Source organism: Jaculus jaculus, chromosome 2 (genome assembly GCF_020740685.1).
Source record: "Jaculus jaculus isolate mJacJac1 chromosome 2, mJacJac1.mat.Y.cur, whole genome shotgun sequence".
Classification (NCBI taxonomy): Eukaryota; Metazoa; Chordata; class Mammalia; order Rodentia; family Dipodidae; genus Jaculus; species Jaculus jaculus.
Window position 1 is genome coordinate 119403740 of NC_059103.1, and position 14429 is coordinate 119418168.

Sequence of the window (14429 nt, forward strand, 5' to 3'; positions counted from 1 at the left end):
TCTTAAGACTCTCAGAGTATCTACAAAAGTGTTCCTAGGGGTTGAGTTTCCCTTCTATGGAAGTATTCAAGTAGGCTGAGTGGAATAAAATACAGGTAGATTCTAAAATTTAACTAAACACTGTACACATTCAATCAAAAACAGCACCAAGTATTTATGCAAGAGTAGTTATTATAATGACCAGATCCTCTATCAACAAAGAGGTTAAGATTTCTGGTCTGTTGAGGGATCCCAGGCAGCTTTTGACCAAGTAAGAACCTTCCCTGGTGCAATCCCAGTTACCTTTTTGGATGATTTTGGTCTCAGTCAAGTTGCTGGCTGGGTCCTCGGGCTGCTGTTCTGATTTCTGGAGCTGGGCACTGGCTTTTCCTGTGGGACAAACAGAGCCTGGCAACTGTGGCCCTGTAGATTGGCACCCCTGCTGCTGGAACTGCCACTGCTTCTCCTGAAGCTGCCACTGCTGAATCTATCACCACTGCTGCTAAAGCTGCCGCTGCTGGGTCTGTCACCTCTGCTGGGTCCACCGCTACTGCTGCCGCTGCTGCTGCTGCTTTAGCTGCACTGCTGGATCCTCCACTGCTGCCTCTGAAGCTGCTGCTGCTGCTGCTGAAGCTGCCACTGCTGCCGCTACTGGCTTTGCTGCCACTGGGGCCACTACTGCTGGTGTTGGAGCCGCTGATGTTGCTGCCGGACTCTGCTCCTGCTTGGGTCCTGCTGTTGGCTCAAGTTGGCGTGGCCAGGTCCTGGGACCACTGCTCTGTTCACTGGAGCTGAGTTCAGGCTGTGGGGGTGGGGAGGGAGCCACAGCTGCTCTGGTTCTCTCGCTGTTCCACGTGTTCTTCTACCTTGTGATCTGCTCCTCTGTTGCTCACTGCCGCTCTCCCTTCACGTTTCTTGAGTTGCGGAGAGCGCCAGTGTGAGTGGAAGCTCCCCTCACCTGGCTTTTCCTGTGGCTCATACCAAGCCTTTCTGGTGTGCTGCCACTGCCACGGTCAGCAGACCTGCCGGGGCCACTTTTGCCAGCCTGTGTGGGCTCTGGATCTCTTCTATTTCTCCTCTGCCATTTCTATTCCCTATACACCTCACTTTTTAGTAAAAGTGTGTATTTTGCTCAGTTTTTTCGGTCTTTTTCCCCCCTAGGCTGCTTTGGCGTGGTACCTAAGCTGCCATCTTAACCGGAAGTCCCCTATCTTCTTTTCATTACCAGACAATCTCAATTAAGGAAGCATGTTGATTGGCATGATGAGGAAAGTTTTCTAGTGCATAGTAGACTAGTAACAGACCATTAGATGCTGTCACCAGCTGACTAACCACACTTTGTGAATCCAAGAAAAAAGAATTTAAGGTATTGTCACTATTAAATATTTGCCTTTTTAGGTTTAAAAATCCCTCATGAGTAATAGGTTTCATATATTGGGAACTATGGGACTGAAAAAATGGTTCAACACTTAAAGGTGCTTGATTACAAAGCCTGTCACCTGGGTTCATTTTCTCAACAACCATATAAAGCCAGATGCAAAAAGTGGCACAAACATCTGATGCTCATTTACATTGAGTGGTAAGAGACCCTGGGGCACACACAAGCACATGCACACATAAAAATAAAATAAAATTAGGTAACTGATTTTTTTTAATTGATCATTTTCTCACATATAAATAACTATGAATTTAGGGAATATACTACTCTATTTATTTTTAAGTTTTTTTATGAGAGAGAGAGAGAGAAAATTGGCATGCCAGGGCCTTCCAGCCACTGAAATTAGACTACAGATGCAGGCCATCTTATGTGCATGCACAACTTTGAACTTGTGTCACCTTGTGCATCTGGCTTATATGAGACCTGGAGAGTTGAACATGGATCCCTAGGCTTCACAGTTAAGGCAAGTTCCTTAACTGCTAAGCCATCTCTCAAGCCTGAAATACTCTACTCTTGAGAAAACTATGATTAGCATTAAATGTAGAAAGTGAGCATAAGACTCAATAGTTTAAAGTTCATGGGTCAGAAGTCCATGACCTTCCTGAAACTGACAGACATAAAGCAGTTATAAATGTTCGCTTTTCTTTTCTCTGTAGATTGAGCCGTTCTGCTCCAAGGGTTTGAAATAAAGGAGTGTCGACCATTTTCTATTTGGGAATGGGGTGAAAATGTTTGCAGTTATGTCACCTTAAGCCTTTCTTCTTGATGATAAATATAATCAAATGTATGTCTAAAATATATGTCTTCCAGATAAAGATGTATTATGATAGTTGTAGGTGACAAGTGCAACCTTTCTGACAGGAAAAATCACTCTGTAGTTAATGGTGCTTGCTTGAAATGCCTAAAAGCCCAGGTTTGATTCCCCAGTATCTACGTAAAGCCAGATGCATGAAGTGGCTCATCCACCTGGATTTTGTTTACAGGAGCAAAAAGCTCTGTCTCACCCATTCTCTACCCCTCCTTCTCTCTCTCTGTCTCCCAAATAAATAAATAAATATTTTAAAAGATAAAGATAACCTTCCTACCAGTTAATATACTCTTCACAGTTTCTACAGTCTAGTAAGATAACCAAGTATTCATACCAGAAGTCAGAAGCAAAAGGCTTCTCACATTAGTTTGGTTTAGTGTGTGTGCGTGCATGCATGTGTGTGTGTGTGTGTGTGTGTGTGTGTGTTTGTTGTGCACATATGTATGCATGCATGTAGAGGCCAGAGGTCAACATAGGTGTTTTTCTCCATTACTCTCCATCTTATTTTCCAAGATGGGGCTCTTAGGTCTCTTACTGAACCCAAAGCTCACCAATGTGCCTAGACAAACTAGCCAACAAACCTGGGAAAGAATATTGATTTTCTAGGTCCCCACTTCTACAATTATAAGTGGGTGCCAATATAACCAGCATTTTTACATGGGTTCTTGGGATCTGAACTCGGGTCCTCATGTGTTCACACAAAGCATTTGATCCATTGAACTATCTCCCTACTTATATATTTTTATAACTAGGGATTTATTTAATGTATGGTCTCACGGGTGTCAGGCAAGTACTCTGCAGCTGAGATATATCCTATGATCTCTTTTTACTTTTTGTTTCAATACAGGGTCAAACTATGTAGCCCAGGAATGTCTTGAATTTATTTCTATCATAGCCACCTGAGTAGATGAGATTACAATGCTCTATGACAGCAGACACTGCTTTCTCCCCTTGTTAAAAGCCAGAAACACCATATGGATAATAACTAATAGCACTCCAAACAACATAGTTTGGGTCCTTTTCTTGCAAACAAGTAACTAGGCACTCAGAGTCCATCTCTACTCCATTAACATGTCAACATTAGGTAGGTAAACTTTGGTAAGTCATTGTCTTTTTTTTTTTTTTTTTTTGTCTTCTCAGTTAACCAATCTGTAAAACAGAGATGTTCACAAGATTTACCTGCAGGGAAAGAGTTACATGCAGCAATTAAGTAAAAAACATGGCATATATCACAGTGATAAGCAAGTATTTAATGAAACCAGCTATTATTTTAGATTTGGTGTGTTTTCCTAGCCCATGAGGCTTACTTTTATAAATATGACATGTGAACTAGAAATCAAGGGTCTGAATGAATATCAGGTATCATTATTTTTAACAATCTATTGACTTCAAAGAAATATGTTTGCATTATAAAGAGGTCAGTGTCACTTAACAATACTATTACATATACAATATTGTTAAAACAAAATTGGAAATACACTTTACCCTTAGCCACTGGACCTTTGGTTCAAAGCTGGACTCTATCCGAAACAGTGTCTTTGTAAGAGGCATTTTATTTCAGGAACAGGCTCACAGGCTTTGAATATTCAGTAGGGCTCCAGGCTAACCATTTTGTGTTTAGCTTTCTTATCTTCCATGAAGCCCTTGACAAAGGTCACAAACAATTTACTCATTCTCCCTATTAAAATAAAGATGGAAGCACTGATGGTAACTCTGCCCAGCAGCTAACTTCATCATCTGTAGCCGTTTCAACATATGCTTGTGAGATAATGAAAAATATAGCATTAAATACAGTGGCAGATTGAATCTTGTTTCAGGGTAAATATAGTAAGTCATTTTTTTTCCCTCCTCATTTCCTCTGAACCTGTTTAGCATTAGGCTGTTAATATCATCAGCAATACATGACAAAACTATTGCATAATATACTGCACTTCAGACCAACCCTCACATCAAAGTGAGCAACAGAAAGCTATGAACATTAATCCAGCATTCAAAATAATGAAGTGCTCCAAGCCAACCCTCTTCACAAGCCTTCCTCTTGTATAGCATTTAGGAACAAATGTTTTATAAATCTGACATGCTTTTCCAGTCTCAGTTAATATTATGAAAACCTCATTTTTCTGAGCATCAGCCTATATTAAAAGTTTTAAAGATACATACCATAAATAATTTTAAAACTATGTAATTTTTGTGGTGTAATTATTTCTAAAAATCAAGTTTTTAATTCTAAAAATTTAATTTTGTCAGTATCATTGATATTTAAAAAGTAGGAAAACAGACATAATTACTTGAGCAACCAACATTCTATGGTAGCAAGTTGTTGCTTTGGAAAACTGTAGTTATTCAAAGAATATAATCCCATAATATTTTTTTCAATTTCTAGTGGTAAAATATTTAGTCAATAACATAAAAATAAATATTTGAATATGCATTCATATTAAGAACTACATCTCCAGAATATTTTCTATATACCCATTTTGCATTATAAAGATATATATATAGTATAAAACTATATCATCTTAAATTATTATTTAAGAATAAAAGTACTTATTTCATGAAGATTAAAACTGAATTAATGGATGAAATGTTATTGCTATTGTCCTTTGTTTGGTGAAACTGGTGAACACTGGGTGTTTGTTTCCTGCTGTTCTGTTACAGATGAGGTTGACTGCTCACTCCATGCTCTCACTAGTAGATGTTTGCTGGGATGTTAGGATGTTACGTTGTTTGCAACTAGTCAGAGGATAGTCCAGTCTCCTAACATAACATGTTCCACCTATGCTTTTGTTAATTTATTCCTCTTTCAAAAGTCATGCTAGCAAAAGCATCTTCCCTCTACTGGCTCTCATTTACAGAAGCAATAAATGGCTCAGCTGCAGCCATTACTTCAGGATCTAATTAAAACAGGGAATTGCAGATGCTGTGGATTTTTTTTTTTTTTTGATGCCTAATGATACAAGCAAGTGTGTGGAGCACATATGTTCATTTTCTGTTCTTCAACAAAGACCTCAGAGAACCTAAAAGTGCATGAAGCACCAAGCAGAGGTTGTAGCACAATTTTCATCTCCTTTTACCTATCTATAATGAAATCATCATAAGGGCATTTGCTCACCCAAATTTAATTTGGGTTACACCTATGTAGGTACTCTAATGGAAATGTATTCTATGTGTTTATTTCATATTTTATTTATTTTCAGTTATGTATCTTATGTACAAACTGAAGTGGATGTATGATATATGAAAGCTACAAATTATGAGAAACATCAATCACCCAATCACAAATGCAATATATATCTCTTGTTTTTTAAAATGTCTTACTAGGGCTGGAGATGACTTAGTGGTTAAGCACTTGCCTGTGAAGCCGAAGGACCCTGGTTCGAGGCTCAATTCCCCAGGATGGACGTTAGCCAGATGCACAAGGGGGCACATGCGTCTGGAGTTCATTTGCAGTGGCTGGAGGCCCTGGCACGCCCATTCTCCTCTCTCTCTCTCTCTCTCTCTCTCTCTCTCTCTCTGCCTCTTTCCGTCGCTGTCAAATAAATCAATAAAAATACCAAAAAAAATTTTAAAAAATGTTTTACTAAATTTGGTTCAATACTATTTTCCAGTGATTGCATCTAGATTCAGAGGTTATTTGGAAATGTTTTATAGTTTTTAAATACTTGGTTAGTTTTCATAGTCTCTGTTAATGATTTATATGCCTATTCTATTATAAAGAATGTAAATGATAAAATTAATTTCCATTTAAACTTTCTCACTTATTTAATGGCCAAGAAGATTTTGGTAAGAATACTTTATGTACTTCTGACATTCTGAAAAACTGTTCTGTAAAGTACAAATAGGTGAAGGTATTTGTTCAAGTATTCTATATCCTCATTGATTTTTCCAAGTACACTATTCTGTCAGTTACTGCAATGAGGACAGTTACATTGAGAGTTTACCTAGTATGCTTTTGTCCATTTTTCATGGTGTGTCTTCGAGGTCAGAAATGTTTGTTCTTGTGAGATAAAACATATTCTCATTGGTAATATTTGGGCTCTGGAGCTCAGGGTTTTGGTGTGTTCCTGTAACCCTAGTACTCAGCAGACCTTGAGACAGTGGGGTTGCCTTGAGTAAATGACCCGTCTGAAATACGCAGTGAATTGGGTAACTCAGTGGTATAGCGTACCAAGACGTTGGCTGAAAAACACAAAGCTGAAGAAAGGAGACACGTGAAAATCTTTGATCTTCATAGGCCATGAGTCTATATTCGTTTTCTTTTTCTCCAGTGATGCTTGTTGTTCTGGCCCCTTTCCTCTAACTTACACACTTTGAAAGTATCAAGTTCTCCAACAGTTACTAATGAGGCTTTATTTATAATTCCTTTGCAACATGTGAAGACAGGGACAAAAACCTGATGAACATTATCTACCCCAAATGTGCAATAAATACCATATGTGAAATGGAATAGTAAGCTCAACATGGCATGGAAGGACAACCTAAGATATAAGAATAGCTCCTCTCCCAAAAAATAATGTAAAATATAAGAATAGGACAAGATAAAATAAAAAATTTCATAATTAGTTAAATGATACATGACCATATAAAGCTTCTTTAAACTACAAATAAGTCACTAAATGTAACAAATAACTTAATAAACTGTCTAAATATATTAATACACAGATTTTCAGCAATGAACTATTAAAATATAGTTTTAAATATGAATATTAATTAATAAAAGTGTCTAGTAATAAACCTAAAAGAGATGGGTAACATTCCAATAAAGAAAATGATAAATTTCAATTATTGGTAATAATATATACAAAATATTCTTGTATCTTAGTGGTGGGTATCTGTGATAAATTAATTTTGGAAACGATTCAGCCAAATTTGGTAGAATTGGAAAACATATAAAGAATTTCTGCAATAACAAGGAAATAATACATATATTCAGAAATATAGCAGGCAGAATTCCTGAACAATCCATAAGATTTACACCTCCTGGTGCAATTCCCTTACCTGAGGATAAGTCAACTTGTGAATATGGTGATTTCACCTTCATGGTTATGCTGCCAAGTCATAGAAAGAATTTTGTAGAAATAAGTAGTCTTGCCCAGCTAACTTTAATCTAGAGGAATACCACCCTTGATAGCCTTATACAGTCACAGAACCCTTCAGAAAGTTACTAGAGATTCGCAATTACTGCTAACCTTAAAGAAGCAAACTTCTACATCAAGGAATGGTGCACAGAGCATGGAATGATGGGTAGCCCTGAAGCTGAGAAAGGAACCATTACTAACCAATACAAAAGAGGGACCTTAGCCTGTTGAGATCCAGGTATGATGGTGCACACCTGAAATCCCAGTATATAAGAGGTTTAAGCAGAAGGATCAAAACAAGTTCTCTTAGAGAGTTCCAAAGCATGCAGTACTATATATAGAGAGAGAATGAATGAATTAACGAATGAATTAGGGGCTGAGGATGTAACCCAGTTGATAAAGTGCTTGACAAGCAAGTATGAGTATCACTGGCCTCTAATCCTAAGACTTGGGAGGCTACAACAGGAAGATCAGAAGTTTAAAATCACTTTGGACTACATAGAAAGTTCAAAGGATGCATGGATACATGAGACCTTGACACACACACATACACACACACACACACACACACAAACTGTTGAAGGAAAATTAGAAATCACCAAAGTATATATGGTGTGTGATTCTATTTATTAAAATGGGAAAATTATATAATTCTTAATTTAAGAACTTACATAAATGAGAGATGTTTAATATACATGCAAGAAAAGAGTTTATTTTGGGAAGAGGAAGATAATAGAATTATAAAGTGGCTTCAAAGATATTAGTGTTACCCTCTTTCTCAGTTCAGTGTTGAGCGCATGTGTATTTATTTTATTACTTTTAAAAGTCTACCTATTGGGCTGTAGAGATGGCTTTGTGGTTAAAGTGCTTGTCTGTGAAGCTAAAGGCCCCAGGTTCAATTCCACAGTACCCACATAAGCCAGATGCACAAGGGGGTCACATGCATCTGGAATTAGTTTGGAGTGCTGCCCTTTCTTTCCCTGTCTCCTCTCTCTCTCACTGTCTGTCTCTCTGCTTGCAAATAAATAAATGAATATATTTTTTAAATAAAAGACTTCCTATTGATATATACATTGTTTTACATGGGTAATATATTTCACCTATTTAAAAGTCCTCACTTTCTTGAAATATAACCTCTTGTCTTCTACATTACATGTTGAATAGTAAGTTCATCAAATGAAAATTTTATGTAAGGCTCTGCAAGTACATTTAAATACAGAATAGCAGCAACAGCCATGGTAGTAGTCATCTCTTCACCCTAATTGGGGATGGCAGTTGAGGCAGATTAGCAAAGTGAGCCAGGAGACTAGCAACCCAATCTTCATCTTCTTTGTCTGCTGTATGCCTTGCATGTTCAATCTATGCTATGTTGGGAAGTGCAGCTGAGAGGAAAGCCAAGAACCAATGACAATGAGAGAGAAAGACACAGGCCGAAAACACAAAAGAGAAAAAATAAAGACCCTTTATGTTTCTTAAAATAATCATAAACTTAGTTTTTAGCAGGTGACATAATTGGGGGAAATCCTTTATCCAGTTGAAATTTTCAGCTTACACTCTTAATACTGAGCTGCTTTGCTCATAGACCGTGAACAGTATGCTGGATTCCCCTTGAATCAAGGTAATTAATTGCCTTAATGAGAAAACCTAGAAACCCCATCAAACCTATATAACTGAAACTTCTTGATGAAATTTTGAAGGTCAGGTGTTTCTGTGATTTTACACTAGCTATATAAATCTTGTTGTATGTCTCCAAATCCAGTTCTGAATATGGTTAAGCCTAGATCCATGACAGGAAAATACAGGGTAATACAACTTCAGATATTCATATTCATGTGCCTTACATTCTCATATCTTAGATCCAAGGAATGTTAAGTCAGATTTCCTAAAGCTTAATTTAAATAATTAACTAGGGAGAAAAAAATTGTATTCTCAAAATTCTACACACTATTAGTACATTCTAGTTTGTGAATAAATTCTAACCTAGAACTAGAATCATGAATATAAACAGGGAGGAACCATATTACTGTCATGGGTTGAGAAGAATAGTTGAAAAGAATAGTAAATTTTTCATTTTGAAGAAAAATTATGCTGAACTCCAAGCGTACATACAATTAATACATGTTGATGACAACTAAAATATTATAAAAAGAGAAATATCATTAATATAGCAGAAAAGGGAATTCAGAAATTTCCTCCTTTTAATATAAAGTTTTTCAAACCCTATTCTTGGATTAGAGCGAGGTCATCTGAACTTTTGGCTTCTTTGGGCTACTTGGGATAAAGAATTGTCTTGGACCACATATTAAATCCAGTGTGAATTAGAAAAATTAGTTTTATTTATTGAAGTCTATCTAACTTATATTCAAGAATTATACCATCTGGGGGCTGGAAAGATGGCTTAGTGGTTAAGCACTTGCCTGTGAAGCCTAAGGATCCTGGTTCAAGGCTCGATTCCCCAGGACCGACGTTAGCCAGATGCACAAGAGGGCGCATGCGTCTGGAGTTCGTCTGCAGTGGCTGAAGGCCCTGGTGCATCCATTCTCTCCCTCCCTCCCTCACTCTCTCTCTCTCTTTCTCTGCCTCTTTCTCTCTCTGTTGTTTTAAAAGAATAAACAAAAAAATTTTTTAAAAGAATTATACCATCTGCCTCCATCCTGATTTCCTCTATCCCACACACCACCCCAAGGAAGCCAAATTTATTTATGTTAGACTAATACAGAATTTTAGAACTAAGATAGCTCCAACTAATGTGGTTTATCTCAACAATAAGTGATGTTTGGCATAGTTGTTAAAAAATTTTCTTTTGGAAAGAGGCCACAAAAAATAAAATAACTTACCCTTCATCAATAATTGAAAAAGTTTATTAAGTCCCAGAGTTTAAGAAAGTAGTCAGTTTTTAAGTAACTGAAATTTGGCATACACACACAAAATAATTAAGTCAACTATCAAAGTGACAAGACCATGCAGAACAGAGATTCTAAAGGAACAACATTTATAAATGTTGGCAATCAGTTTTATTCCAGGAAACCAAAAGCAATTTATGTAAAAGTCTAGCACCCTAAACACTCTAAAACTCTATGAGTAATTTTCCAGTTGTTTGTCTGTCTCTCACTCAATCTCTCTACTTCCTACGTCATAATGTAAATGAAGGTATTTGGCCATATCCCATGTTCTAAGGCAACCATGGGATACAATAAATGCAAAGGCTTAAAAATAAAAGCTGATTCTATAACTGGCAATGGACATTGCAAGATTTAAATGAGAGAGTGGGAGATGAATTCTTTTTATAATCTTAGATATCGTGGTAGTTTGAATGTATGTGCCCCCAAAATTTAAATGTTTTATTAAGCTTGTAACTTTGGTCTCCAACACCTGGCTTCTGGGGTGTCACTGGGATCCAGCCTAAAGGTGTGTTTGGGGGCAGATATGATTCCAGGTCACAGGTGTGCAGAGCAGTATGAGCTGTGGCGGATTTTTGTGCTTGCTGCTTTTTGGTGTTTGCTGGCCTGGCTGGTGGTGGTTTCTCTCTCTGTGTGGATTTATGAATGGAAGCCAGCTTCTTCCACCATTGATGGAACTTCCTTTTGGATATATAAACTGTAATAAATTCCTTCCTTCCATAATGTTTGCTTAGATGTTAATCCCAGCATTTTGGAGCTATCCACAACCAATGTTTTCAGAAGCCAGAGGTTAGTATTAGTTTGCCCTTTTATCATTGCAGCACTACTCTTACTAACGTAATTGGTTTGAACCCACTTGTAATGTCTGCTTCTCTGCACCTGTCCTATTTGCTTTGCTTTGTCCAGTATTTTCTTATTGATTGATTGATTGATTTGAGAGACAGGCAGAGAAAGAGGCAGATAGAGAGAGAGAAAATGGGCACACCAGAACCTCCAGCCACCGCAAACAAACTCCAGTCATGTGCGCCCCCTTGGGCATCTGGCTAACTTGGGTCCCGGGGAATCAAGCCTTGAACTGGGGGTCCTTAGCCTTCACAGGCAAGCACTTAACCACTAAGCCATCTCTCCAGCCCCAGTATTTTCTTTCTTATCAAAGATGTCTGTCAATCAGTCGGCATCTTCAGGCTTCAGGATAACTTTTACAAAATGCTTTGGATTAAAAAAAAAAAAGTCACCTGAGGCTTCAGAGATGGCTCGGTGGTAAAAGGCACTTGCTTGCCAAGCCTGAAGGCCTGAGTTCAATTTCCAAGTACACACATAAAGGCAAATTCACAAAGTAGTGCATGTGTCTGGAGTTTGTTTGCTTTGGCACTAGGCCCTGGTGTATCCATTCTCATTCTCTCTCTCTCTCTCTACTTAAAAGTAAATAATTAAAAAAAATTGCTACAGTCAGGTTAGAATTGCTGGTAGAAATCATCCAACCAAGAGCTAGCTTGTGGGAAAAAGAGGTTTACTTTGGCTTACAGGCTTGAGGGGAAGCTCCATGATGGCAGGGGAAACTATGGCATGAGAAGAGGGTGGACATCACCCCCTGGCCAACATAAGGTGGACAAGAGGAACAGGAAAAAGTGCCAAATATTGGCAAGGGGAAACTGGCTATAACACCCATAAGCCCGCCCCCAATAATACACTCCCTCCAGGAGGCATGAATTCCCAAATCTCCATCAGCTGGGAACTGAGCATTCAGAACAACCAAGTTTATGGGGACACCTGAATCAAACCACCACAAAAATCAGCCATTACATGAAGCTCTCATATATACATTACCATATTTCATTTTAAGATAAAATTTCAGTTACTATATAGAGTTCTGTCTTCTACAGGAGAAAATCCTAGAAGAGTTTAGTGATCTGTTCATTGTCATAGTTAATAAGAGACTAAGCCAAGATTGTAGGTCAAATGTATTTTCATAATGCTCATATGACCTCTTGATGCTACCTAACTTCTTTAGCTACACTAGTTAGTTCCTATTCATCATGTTTCTTCATTGTCACCGTCATGGCATCTAGGAGCTAAAATGTTTAACCTTGAATCATAAATATGTAAACAATTAAAGCAGGATATGTATATGTAAACGACTGTCATATTGAAGCCTATTAATTTGTATGTATGAATTAATCTATAAAATTGTTTTTTTTTCTTGGAATATAGTAATACTACTACTAAGCTGGCCATGATGGCTAACATCCATAACCCCTACACTTGGAAAACTGAGCTGAGGCGGGAGGATTGTTGAGTTCAAATCCAGCCTGATCTACATAGTGAGTTCCATGCCAGCCTAGAGCATTTTGTATCAAAAAAAAAAAAAAGCTTGGTGTGGTGGTGCACACCTTTTCTCCCAGCACTTGGGAGGCAGAGGTAGGATGACTGCTATAATTTCAAGGCCAGCTTGAGACTACATGGTGAAATCCAGGTCAGTCTGGGCTAGAGTGAGACCCTACCTTGAAAAATGAAAGAAAAAAAAAAGGAAGGAAGAAAGAAAGAAATATCCCCCAAAAGTTTCTATTTCTAAAGGGATTAGAGCCTCCTTAACTAGTTTTTGTTTATTTGTTTGTTTGTTTTTGTTTTTGTTTTGTTGTTGTTGTTTTTCGAGGTAGGGCCTCACTCTAGCCCAGGCTGACCTGGAATTCACTATGTAGTCTCAGGGTGGCCTCAAACTCATGACAATCTTCCTACCACTGCCTCCCGAGTGCTGGGATTAAAGGTGTGTGCCACCATGCCCACCTTCCTTAAGTAGTTTTTCACTTGATTGATTAGAGTGGATATCCACATCATTTTTTTCCTTCTAATTAGAGGTTAGCACTGAAATTGAAACTGAAACAAAATTAATAACAAAGCCAGATCTGAAAGTACAGATCTGCAATCCCAGCTACTTAGAAGGCAAAATCTGCCTATATTTAAGGGTGAGTTCAAAGCCAGTCTGGGTGAACACAAAGGAAAACTGGTAGCTGGGGTATGTCTCAGTGGTAGAGAATGAATGATGTCCTTAGTTGGATCCTCAGTACAACAAAAACAAATATTTAGAAAATTGGCTATTAATTATCCCAAATTATCATGGAGCATCAGGAAATGTCTACACCTTTCAAGACAATGCCATTCTGCTTTATTCTATGTATAAGATCATTGCTTAACCTCCCTGGTTCTTTATAAAGATTTTCTTTTGTGTTGTTTTAAACTTCTGATTCTCTTGCCTTTACCTCCAGAGTGCTGGGATTTCAGGTATGAGCAACCTCACATGGTGTATAAAGTGCTGGGATTGAGCCTGGGCGTTGTGCATGCTATTCAAGTCCTTTGCCAACTGAAGCACATCTTCAGCCCAACCCTGAAACCACTTTTTAAAAAAGATAACAGTTGCATTAGCCAGGTGTGGTGTTGCATACTTATAATTCCAGCTCACACAATTGTCAATTTAGGGCAAGTCTGGGCTACATATTGTGATTCTATCAGGAAGGAGGGAAGGAAGAAAAGGAAGAAAAGACTGAAGAAGGAAAGGATAAGGGAAGAAATAAAGTTACCTTTTAAATATTAGTGTGAAAAAGACGTACAACCCAACAGGAAAAATGAGCAAGAAAAATGAAAAAAAAAAAAAAAGACATTAAGCAGCCACATCCCAAAAGAAGACATAATATAGCTAATAAAAAAGGTTGTCGATACAAAATAAAACCCCAATGCAATGCCACCACCTCCACTTATGAATGCTGGAGAGAGAGAAAAAAGATAGTTAAGTAACAAATGTTGATGAAAATGTGCAGCAATTACTTTAGGAAATTGCTGAGCAACATTTATAGAAGTTGAACATCATTGTATTCTCTGACCCAGGTAAATATGCATATTTGTCAACAAGATATATTGAAAACTATTCAACCATGCTACCCATCCTATTCCCAAGATGAAAATAACACAAATAGCTATGAACAGAACTGATGAACTTGTGGTGATATATTTAGGCAATGGACTATCAAACAGGAGAGGGTGTAGACATGCCTCAGCTATCCACACGGTGGTTGAAACACATATAGTAAGTGAAAAAAAAAAAAAAAAACTACAAAATGAAACACATGGCTGTGATTCCAGCCATACAAAATCTTTTAGAAATTCTTGGGATTCTTGAGAGTGGGAGTGACCTGGGTGGGACACCCTTAAAGCCCAGTTCCTGGGATGCCAGA